We start from the raw sequence: 10,411 nt of genomic DNA on the forward strand, positions 1-10,411 counted from the left end.
GTGTCGTCTTGCACATCTTTTAACCGTGAGTAGTGATTTGAATTGTTTGTCTCGTTTGGGCAGGGACGACACGGACACTCGGAGGAGAGGCGCACAACGGCAGGGAGAGCCAGCGAAATGGTAGGAAGGGGATTGTTTGTTTGTTCGCGCTAGCAGGGAAGACAGTAGGAAATGTTTCCAGAGAGCATGGGAGTTTGGCCTTGAGCGATCGGCTTCTCGTTATTAGGGGGTGAGAGGGGGGGGGGGCTGGTCCGGGGGCGATATGCAGCCTGAGGCCCTATCTGAAGCAGGCCTCGCCAAGTCAAATTGATCCTGTCAGACAGTCCTTATTAATTCATACATCAATTTACAAGTCAGCTGGCTGGGTTTCATATGTGCTGCTGAAAAAGAATTGAGGGAGAGAGGCCTGGAGGACTCACAATAAAGTAGGAGGACCAGCTAGGAAAGAAAAAAAGTGAGTAAGGTAGCAAAAAAATAAATAAAAAGAACGTCAAATCAAATTACAATTCAAACCAAAAGTGACAGAGATGACGATCTTTGTTTTTGTCCTCCTCTCAGTCTCGGAGCTATCTGTCCCTTGGCCTTGGTGGAGGTGAGCCTGGTTGAGCGGTGAGTGTGTGTGTGTGTGTGTGTGTGTGTGTGTGTTGTGTGTGTGTGTGTGTGTGTGTGTGTGTGTGTGGAGGAGGGGGGCGTAGGGAGGTCGGGGGGCATAGGGAGGGGCGTGGGGTGGTTGGTGTCTAGCCCCGCCCCCCCCAGCCCAGTGTGCAGGCAGGCAGTAGCACAGAGGCACCATGGGTGCTGTTTTGGCTGGCCGCTGCCCTGTGGCTGCCACGAGTCCCAGACTCCACGCTGCATCTTTCTCAGAGTAGGGAGGGATTATGCTGAACTCTTGGCTGTTCTCCTCTTCCTCTTCCTCTTCCTCTTGCCTCCTCACTGTCCTCCATCTGAGAGAGAGAGAGAGAGAGAGAGAGAGAGAGAGAGAGAGAGAGAGAGAGAGAGAGAGAGAGAGAGAGAGAGAGAGAGAGAGAGAGAGAGCATGATGACCAGATCAGGCAAAAAAGGAAGTTTTGCGGGCCCAGAAAATACTTGGTTTTGTTCGTTGTGTATCTGGTTGGTGGAGATAATGGCAACAATTCTCCAAGCCCTGGGTGAATCGAGGAAGCAAGCTAACATGATCCATGCCGTACAGTGTGGATATCATCAGCGGAGGGAATATTTAGCCATTGGAGGATTAGCGGAGATGTAAGGATCTGTCTTACTACAAAGGCTAATGCTTTGGGCCTCAGTCATGATGTTGGATGAGAAGTAAGAACTGGAAGAACATAAATACTGTTGGAGGATATCCAGGAACTGAACTGGGGGCTCCGAGGTTACAGGGGGAGAGGAGGTGGATCGGGGAGGCAGAAAAGATTGGGGGGGGGGGAGCAGAAAGGGAATAAGAGGGATTAGGATGGTGAGAGAAAGGAGGGATAAGAGACAGATGGGAGTGAATACATGAATATTAACACAAGAAGATTGATGCTCCCTCCTGCAAACACCTACGGGCTAATCCTCGCACGCAGAGCGACGGAGGGGAGGAGAGAGAGAGAGACGAGGGGAAGGGCCGAGGTGAGGGGGGCGGGGGGGAAATTGCCAGGTCCTGTTAAATCCGCCGAGTTGGGGCTGCACCTACGGCGGGGCTCCGAGCTCTCCGCGTCTGTCCCAGTTCCCCCTCCTTGCCTCCTTGACGCCTCGAAGGCCGCTCGGTCCCTCGCACGGCCCCCCGACATGCCGCCCGACACGACTCGGACCTCCGCGACGGCCCTTGGTCCGCGTTGGCGGCGGACACTCGACGGGGGGCCTTGTTCCAACGCAGCCTCTCTCTCTCTCTCACTCTCTCTCTCTCTCTCTCTCTCTCTCTCTCTCTCTCTCGGAGAGGCGTTCACATGTATTTCAACCGAGGGAGGACTGAAGAGAATGGACAGGTGCTACGGGGCTGCAGCGAGTGGACGGGGAGCTCTGCGGCGGTACTCACGTCGTTGACGTCTGGTAGCACGTTGACGTAGACGTGGACCTTGTCCCTGGTAAAGCCGTGGGGTAGGTTGGGGGGGGTCTGGGGTATGTTCTCTCCCGGGCGCGGCGGGGAGGCGCCCATGAGCTGATGGCATTCACTGAGACGAAACAACAAACGGAATCTCAGTCGGCATTGCTTTCACCCCGAAAGATTGTTTGCATTATGCTTTGGTCGTGGATAACGGCATACATATCCTCTTCCCCCACAAATCACCCAGTGTCTACTGTTACTGTCTTCATCACCATCCATCATGTATCTATTATTAAACCCACTCATGATGATGATGTAGATGTCATTAGAATGTTAAATCATTCATCTCATCTGAGTCATCGTCAGCACTCTCCGAAACCCAGCATTAGAACGAGCTAATTATCGAGTCATCGAAATTCCACGCCAATATTCGAGTGGTGCTGAAAACTCAACAAAAAGGGAGGGAGTCAGGTGGCTGAGCGGTGAGGGAGTCGGGCTAGTAATCCGAAGGTTGCCAGTTCGATTCCCGGTCATGCAAACTGATGTTGTGTCCTTGGGCAAGGCACTTCACCCTACTTGCCTCAGGGGGAATGTCCCTGTACTTACTGTAAGTCGCTCTGGATAAGAGCGTCTGCTAAATGACTAAATGTAAATGTAAAAACCCCCCAAAAAAACACTTTAAGGTTTAGGTAATATATTAGGTGTACTCCTCTCCAACAGGTTTGAGCCCCTCCCCCCAACACACAGTCAAACCTGTTGGGGGGGGAGTGGTTATCGGCTCCAATCGACTCACGTAGACAGGTGTTGGAGCTGAACATGTGCAGGATGTTGCGACAGTCCTGCCACTGATTGCCGCTGCCCTCGCAGCTGCACCACTGAGACACCTCCGTGCTGCTGTTGCTCACGTAGTTAGGGGTCATGATGGTACCTGAGGAAGCCAAAAAGGGGGTCTTACAAAACAACGGGTAAAACACTGCACCGCCCCCTGGTTTATTGAAGCTCAGTAGAGTTTGTATTTTGAATACTGTTGGTCACTAAACACTCACATTCTTTACTCCATAATTATCTGCTTTGGTTAATAGAGACCAACATCCTGCCAAATGTTTTCCAAATTTTCAGTTTTGCAGAGCGCTAAGCAAGCTCTGGAACCAATTACCTAGTTATCTAAGCATTGTCTTTGGGACCCGAAAACACGTGAGTTTGCACGTGAGATTCCAAGACGGAGGCTGAGACTGTGCCTTCTTGTGAGGGAGGAAGCTGTGCTGTGGGATTCTGGGATTGGAAGTCTACCTCACGACATCCCAGGTTCGCACCGAGGCGGGTGCGTGGTCTCAGACACTTCACAGCTGTCCCCCACATCTCAAACCATAACTGCGAACCGAACTGACGTGAAACAGAACCAAACAAGGAAGGGAAATGAAGCTTACACCCAGGGGGTAACAGCTAATGACAACAACCTGATTAAACAGCCCCTGGAGCCCACTCTGTTCTCCCTCTCCGGCTTTCATTGTTCTTTCCTTCTTACATTTTTATCCCTCGACGTCTTTCTCCATCCCACTCTCCACCCCTCTCTCTCTCTCTCTCTCTCTCTCTTTCTGGCTCCCCAGCTCACCTATGAGTCCAGCGTAGGCCTTGAGGCAAACGGCTCCACTCTCTCTCATGCAGCCAGAGGGAGACTGTGAAGAGGGCTGGCAGTTGTGCTGAAAATCAGCCAGTCGAGATCTGACAGACAGACACAGACACACACACACACACACACAGGCCCCCCAAAAAAGCATACACACACGCGCGCACACACAAACACAGAGGATGAGAGTGTGTGAGTATTTGCCACAGCAGGTTTGTTGTTGAACATTTCTTGGATTCAGGATTCATGCCACGTGGAAAGCCTAACTGTCCATAGAGCAAGGCTACGTTCAGGACGACCTCCTCGCAAGTCTGTTATTTATATTTCATGACTTTCGGGAACATGCTGCGGAGTGGGAGCTGTTGCAATGTTTTTGTGCAGATTTCCAAATGATATCGGTGCCGACTGTGTACTCCTGTGGCTGATTCTTTGAGCACGTTCCGGAAAGAGAGCAGAGTTAAAGCCAAAGTCAATGGTGGATTCATAATTCACATCCAACTGATGCTCATTCCTCTCACCTGCTCCCCTGGCAGAACCATCCACCACTCAGTAGCCTGTTAAATAAAAACCTTTTCACTTTTTTTTCACCGTGATGTCACTATTCGGGGGAATCGGGCTAGTAATCCGAAGGTTGCCAGTTCGATTCCCGGTCATGCCAACTGACGTTGTGTCCTTGGGCAAGGCACTTCACCCTACTTGCCTCGGGGGAATGTCCCTGTACTTACTGTAAGTCGCTCTGGACAAGAGCGTCTGCTAAATGACTAAATGTAAATGTAAATGTATTCACTACTGTCTCTTCTAAAACTATCATGACGTCCAATGGACGGTATTACTGAAACTGGAATAACACAACCTAGAACCTAACCCTACCAGCTTGGCCCTAGGCAATCTTACTCAAATTCAACATGGTCAAAATCAGCACATATCTTGCCCAGCCCAGCTGGATCTAGTCTAGTTCAGCCCAGCTTGGTCCAGTCTAGTCCAGCCTAGCTTGGTCCATCCCAGCCCAGCTCAGCATGGTCAGGCCCAACTAGGCCCAGCCCAACCCAGCTCACCTACACAGCTCATCCCTGATGCAGTAGCCCTGCAGACTGAGACAGTTCGGCTTGCTGTCCCTCTCTTCGTAGGAGCACGACGGCACGATGGTCTTCCTCCTCCGCTCCCCGCACAGGGCGTCCGAGCACGGGCAGAAGAGCAGCGCCAGGCTGTACTCCTCGGGCACGCGCTCCAGGAAGCGCCGCAGCGCCCGGTGGCACTTCTGCCGGTTGCAGCCGCCGTCCGAACCGGGCGCCCGCTTGGTGCAGGCCACCACGTACTCGGAGCGGAGGGAGCCGCACTTCTCGTACAGGCCGCAGTCCTGGGCGGCCTTCAGGCACTGGTTCTGCCCATCCAGAGGGAGGGAGGAGGCTGGGGAGGGGGGGGGGGGGGAGGTTGTGAAGGAGGGGTGGGTGGTGGAGGGTAGTGGGAGAGGGGGATTCAGAGAGAACAAAAACAGGATAAAGAGGTTTTCACTCGATGCTCAATTCAGTCCCGATTCGAATGTACAACAGGACTGAATCGCGTCAGGTCTTGTTTTAGCCCCCGGGGGGCGTTGCCTACCTGCCATGATGGAGGCCATACGAGTCAGCTCCATGTTCCTCACCAGCTCCACCTCCAGGTCTTCGTACGGGGACACTTCGTACTCGTCGTAAGCTGCGGCACAGACAGGCAAGTCCGTTACGGCGATTCGCGCACACACGCGCGCGAATGACGCAAAACAAACGAGCATGCGCTTCTTTACCAACCCACCGGCAAACCGGACAGTCCAGTACGCCCGGAGGCAGTGTTCCTCTCGGCGGGAGCCGCGCTGACACTTGCATGTCTGGAGGGGCCTGTGTTTCTGCAGGGCACTCTGGGCCTCCAGGCACTCCCTCCGGGCGTCCGAGCCCAGGGGCGACACCGCCTCTTCGGCCACGCAGTACTCCAGCACCCCGTATACCCCCATGCAGGCCTGCTCCAGCAGGCAGCCGCGCTCGGCCTCCACGCAGTCCAGAGGCCCGGCGCTCACCGCCAGGCTGCCTGGAGGAGGAGAGCAGAGGTGCCGTAAGGGTGATGACCAGTGGCGACGAAGGGCTGGCTGTCGCGGTCCGATTTGCTGTTGACGTTCGACGGCCAAATTCAAGGACGCGCGTCGATACTGCGGAAATATTCCTGTTACGGTCACTCAGGAGAAGTGAACACCCAGACAGTACAAACAAATACCCACACAGACACACACAGGAAAAGGCACATGCACACACACACACACACACATGCACACACGTGCACACACACGAAGAAAAAGGAAAGAAGGAAAAAAAGTTACCGAGGGGCATTGTGATTAAATGGTCACACGCTTCAATTAAGCCCATGCTGGCTAGGAGCATGGAGCACAGCTGAAATTAAATTCCAGTGCAGTGTTGTTACAATCACAGGCACCCCATGAGGTCCACATCTCACCCTGGCAGGAGACACGTCAAAAACAGAAGGACATGCTCCGTCGCCAGAGGCAGGGGACCCTAGCAGAACCGACTGGCGGGGCAAGCACGTAACCTCTGGGGAAGGGGTGAAGTAAAACAGCGTTCTCCCACAGAAACCGGCCAATGAGGCGTGTATTATGCTAATGACTGCCAAGCATGTAAGTGTAACAGCAATATTAATGACAGAGAGCGCTTGAAATACATTAATATGAAACTAACTGCGACGCACGTTTGGAGGATATCCAGTGGAGCGTAGACATCTTAATGAAACTTAGTGAAGTGGTTCATCTGGTGGATTTTTAAGATCATTTGATTGGTTGGGGACTGTGGCGTGGTGGACGCCAAGCGGCTCGGTCTCTCAGGTAAAAACAGTGTTGCCCTTTCAGGGGGCTTCTGGGTATAGGAAGATGTAATTGAATGGATTGTAATAAGTACATTAATCTGGGAGGATTGGAAACAATCATTTTGAACGGACTGTGGGATATTATTGTTTCTATCTGACATCCCCGAAAGTAATGAGGGTTTCAATGTCAGAGAGGTTGTGAAGCAATATCCTGTTCCTGCACACACACGCTAGCATTCGCACACACACACAAACACACACACACACACACACACACGGGCGAAAGATCCTGACACCTCATAATAATATAATATCACAGAAAAGCAAAACCCCTCCCGGCTTAGGTGGTGCAATTAAACAGACAGCCAGTAATCTCCATTACGGGCAGTGGGATGTTCATTATTCTCCTCTCCTGCGTGTTGATTCCCTTGGGCTGACCAGGACCCTGATAGAACAAATCAGCAACTTCTGTTTCCGAGAGCCTTATCTCTAACTCCTGCTGATCATTAGAACCCAGGTCAGGTACCGGCCAGGCTCTGGTAAATCTTGTCAGGGAGAGAAGTCATAATTATGGTAATTACCGGAGTGTTCTTTATTGGAACGATGATGAAAAGTGGCCACGCTACGTTGGGTTGTTTAAGTTACGACAAAATGGTTGGAGAGGACCGAGAAGAGTTGGGGGGGGGGGGGGGGGGGGGGGGGGGAGGGAATGAGGGGCAGGGTAGGAGAGGGAAAATCTTTGGAGTGTGAAAGAGAGATGAATACCTGTGATATGTGAGGCTTAATGCACTCTATTGATTTCTCACTGGCGACAATTTATAATATTTTGCGAGGAAGAGTTGGTGGCTCCCTAGCTCGGCAACCTGCAGGAGGTTAATGTCACCACAATAGACACACGCCGCACACCTCACAAATGCACATGCCGCCACCCCTCGTCACACAACCTGCCCCCCCCCCCCCCCACCACCACCACCACCACGCCCAAACACTCATTCAAACACACATGCTGAACACATGCTTTCGTGGTCGCCTCCGCGATCGAAATGTGCGTCCCTCGAAAAGCCAGGACGAATTCCCCTACCCAAACCGAATCCAGTAGCCCTGCTTCACATACAGGCGCTCCGGAGCACTCTGCTCACTGGTCAGAGAGCAAGGAGACATGAAAGAGGAAACCAGCTGTGAGAAACCAAGTTCAACCTTCAGTTTCAAACTCAGTGGAGTGGCGCCGCTGACAGACACATGGGGAGTGCTGGGGGTCACTTTAGAGGCTCTCACGGTACCGTCTGGCACATCAGAGGGCCCTGAGGACTGCAGGTCTGAGATGTCCGAAACAAAGCCTCCGTCGGATTTAGAAATGAAGGTTTTTTTTAGTTTTTTTTTACTATTGAGAGGTACAAGCAGGCACCCACACTTGGAAACTATTCGGTGTACCAGAAATTCCTGGCTTGGAATTCACTGAGTGAGTCTGCGTTAAAGATGCCGTTCCTCTGATTATGGCTGCTCTGTTTTGAGTAATCTAGGCCTGGATATCTCAAGCTGATTTTCAAACGAGGTAATAAATAATGAGAGGTTATTTTGCTCATTTTAAATGGGTCATATACAGTAGTGTGAATGGAAGCATCAGATACGTTTCAAGCAGAGAACTTCAAGACAAGTGAAAAACAAAGACCTGTTCTGTTTCCTCAAAAATGAGGAGACAGAACTGAACCCCATTTGCATACTCTTACTCATACCAGCAAAAAAAAGAAACTGGAAGAGTGGAGATAAAAAGGTGTCAAGATAAGAGGAAGGACAAATGGATACCGGCAGAGATAACTCCTGGCTTTCTCGCACTTTTACCATCCCAAAGAGGAATGGGAGAAAACAGATCATGAAGACCTGCGAATCAGAAGGCCAGGCATGATATCCATCTCACGGTGGGGAGTTTGTCAAATAACATTTGGAGCATAAGCTAGCAGCCCCAACCAAATTTTGTTTGCGGTGATGTGTGAGACACAAACAGATGTCCTGCATGCATTAAGAGCTCAATACCAGAAATAGGAGCTCCAAAATGCTATGCACACAAGACTTCCACCCAGTGGCAGAAGTCTCCTATTCTGGGCTGTCCTCCCATCCACGGAGGACAGACTAGGAAGCCCTGTGCCATCTGCTCCCAGAGACCGACAGTGTTCCAAATGAAGGTTATCAACCAAATGCATTCACATAGGCGCAGATGCACCAAACACATCCACGCGCACATTTCCAACCACACACACGCACGTACACATTTATTTATTTATTTTGACAAATTCCTGGCATGTTCTGTGCTCTGTTTAGCAAAACACCTGAGTTTATTGCCCTTGTCCATAATTTAGACTACACCAGTTCTCAATTTAGGACTTTATAAGTGTCCTTATTGATAGGTGCGTCAACATTAACAATAATAAGTCCTTTAAAGGACCTCATCAAATACATTTATATGTACAGTATTTCATGATACTCTGACAACTGTATCGATTTTGTGTTTTGTATTGTATGATGAAAAGGGTACAGACAGGTAGGCATAAAAGCTTTGCAAATATGTATAAAAACATTTACTACAAAAAAGAAATCACTGAAAATAATGTCAGTGTGTTTCGAAATATCGAATTTGTAGAAACTCAAAAGTGGGTAGGTCAGGCCTTTCATCTTGGTACAGCGGCTCAACAGGGACCATAAAGATCCCTGTCAACCTGTCGCTGACTCAATAACAGTTACACTGTGTTATATCACTGGATATATTTCCCTACCATAAATGGATTATATTTTGCTAATGTTGCATTCAAAACTGTATGAACACACTGTCCTTGTGTTAAGTGGTGTTCTTGAATTCCAAAACATCTGTACATAGTATTGTCTACACAAAGTAGCCTTTTAAAGGAAAGCAAGGTCCCACTTGGTTTGGCTATTTGATCTGGAACAAGGCATTTGTTTGTTCCAATATTTCATCACAGTTAACCACAAAAGATACATGACATTCTCCTCTGGATTTAATTAAACCCATGAAAAAAAAGTAATAATAAACAAATTGAATGGCTCGTTCGGTCTGGTCAGGCAAGGATAAGAGCCCTGAAGACCTCCAAAAATGATGTCACCCGGCTATGGTCATAACTATAACCATATATCACCCTGTCTAAGGCTCTCCTATGCCTCTGGGAGTTGATGTAAGTGCTTCAGTTTCAGTCACAAGTCCTGAATGATTACAACAGCTTTTATAGGTCGGCAGCAATTAAATATACGGCTCCTTTGTCGGCAATGGAAAGAAAGGACATATGTAGAGCATGGGATTCCTTCACAGATTGCTGTATTCCAAATGAATAGCACTAATAAGCATAGTGGAAAGTGAATGGAATTAATGAACTGAACTGCACCCCCTTCTGCTAATTGCAGACTTTTTTTGTAGTTATTTTATAGTATGTAATTACAGAAAGTAATTGATATTCAGTAGAATATAATTAGGACAAGCAGACTGAATAGCTATAGTAAAGCAAATAAACAAATACAAAGCTAGCTGAAATGAAAAAGACCAGGGTTAGAGGTAAATAATTCTGGCTTCAGCGTGATATTCTACAGTATATAGCTTAGTATTGTCAGTAATTATTCGGTCCACTTACAAACATCGAGTTCGCCCATTAGCCTACATACAAATAAACACAGGAACATGGGTGATCTACATTAAGTACGGAACTCCACTGACCGACTGTCCGTCGGTTTAACTCTATATAAAGAGTGATGACAGACAACTAACAAATTGGTAGTTGTATCAAAGGATGGGGCCCTTTTCAATGCAGTGTGAAATTTGATTTGGAAACAAACAAACGAGTTAAATTCGGAATAAAAGAACACATACCATGATATATTAGATTCAGAAGTATTCCAAAGAGAATCATCGTGCCTTGAAT

The 10,411-nt window shown here is 49.2% G+C and overlaps 1 pseudogene; it reads right to left on the minus strand.

Moving 5' to 3' along the window:
* Positions 1-737: 737 nt before the first annotated feature.
* Positions 738-10,399, minus strand: LOC136933591 (GDNF family receptor alpha-4-like; annotated as a pseudogene).
* Positions 10,400-10,411: the final 12 nt, after the last annotated feature.

The sequence above is a fragment of the Osmerus mordax genome, chromosome 25 (assembly GCF_038355195.1).
Source record: "Osmerus mordax isolate fOsmMor3 chromosome 25, fOsmMor3.pri, whole genome shotgun sequence".
Classification (NCBI taxonomy): Eukaryota; Metazoa; Chordata; class Actinopteri; order Osmeriformes; family Osmeridae; genus Osmerus; species Osmerus mordax.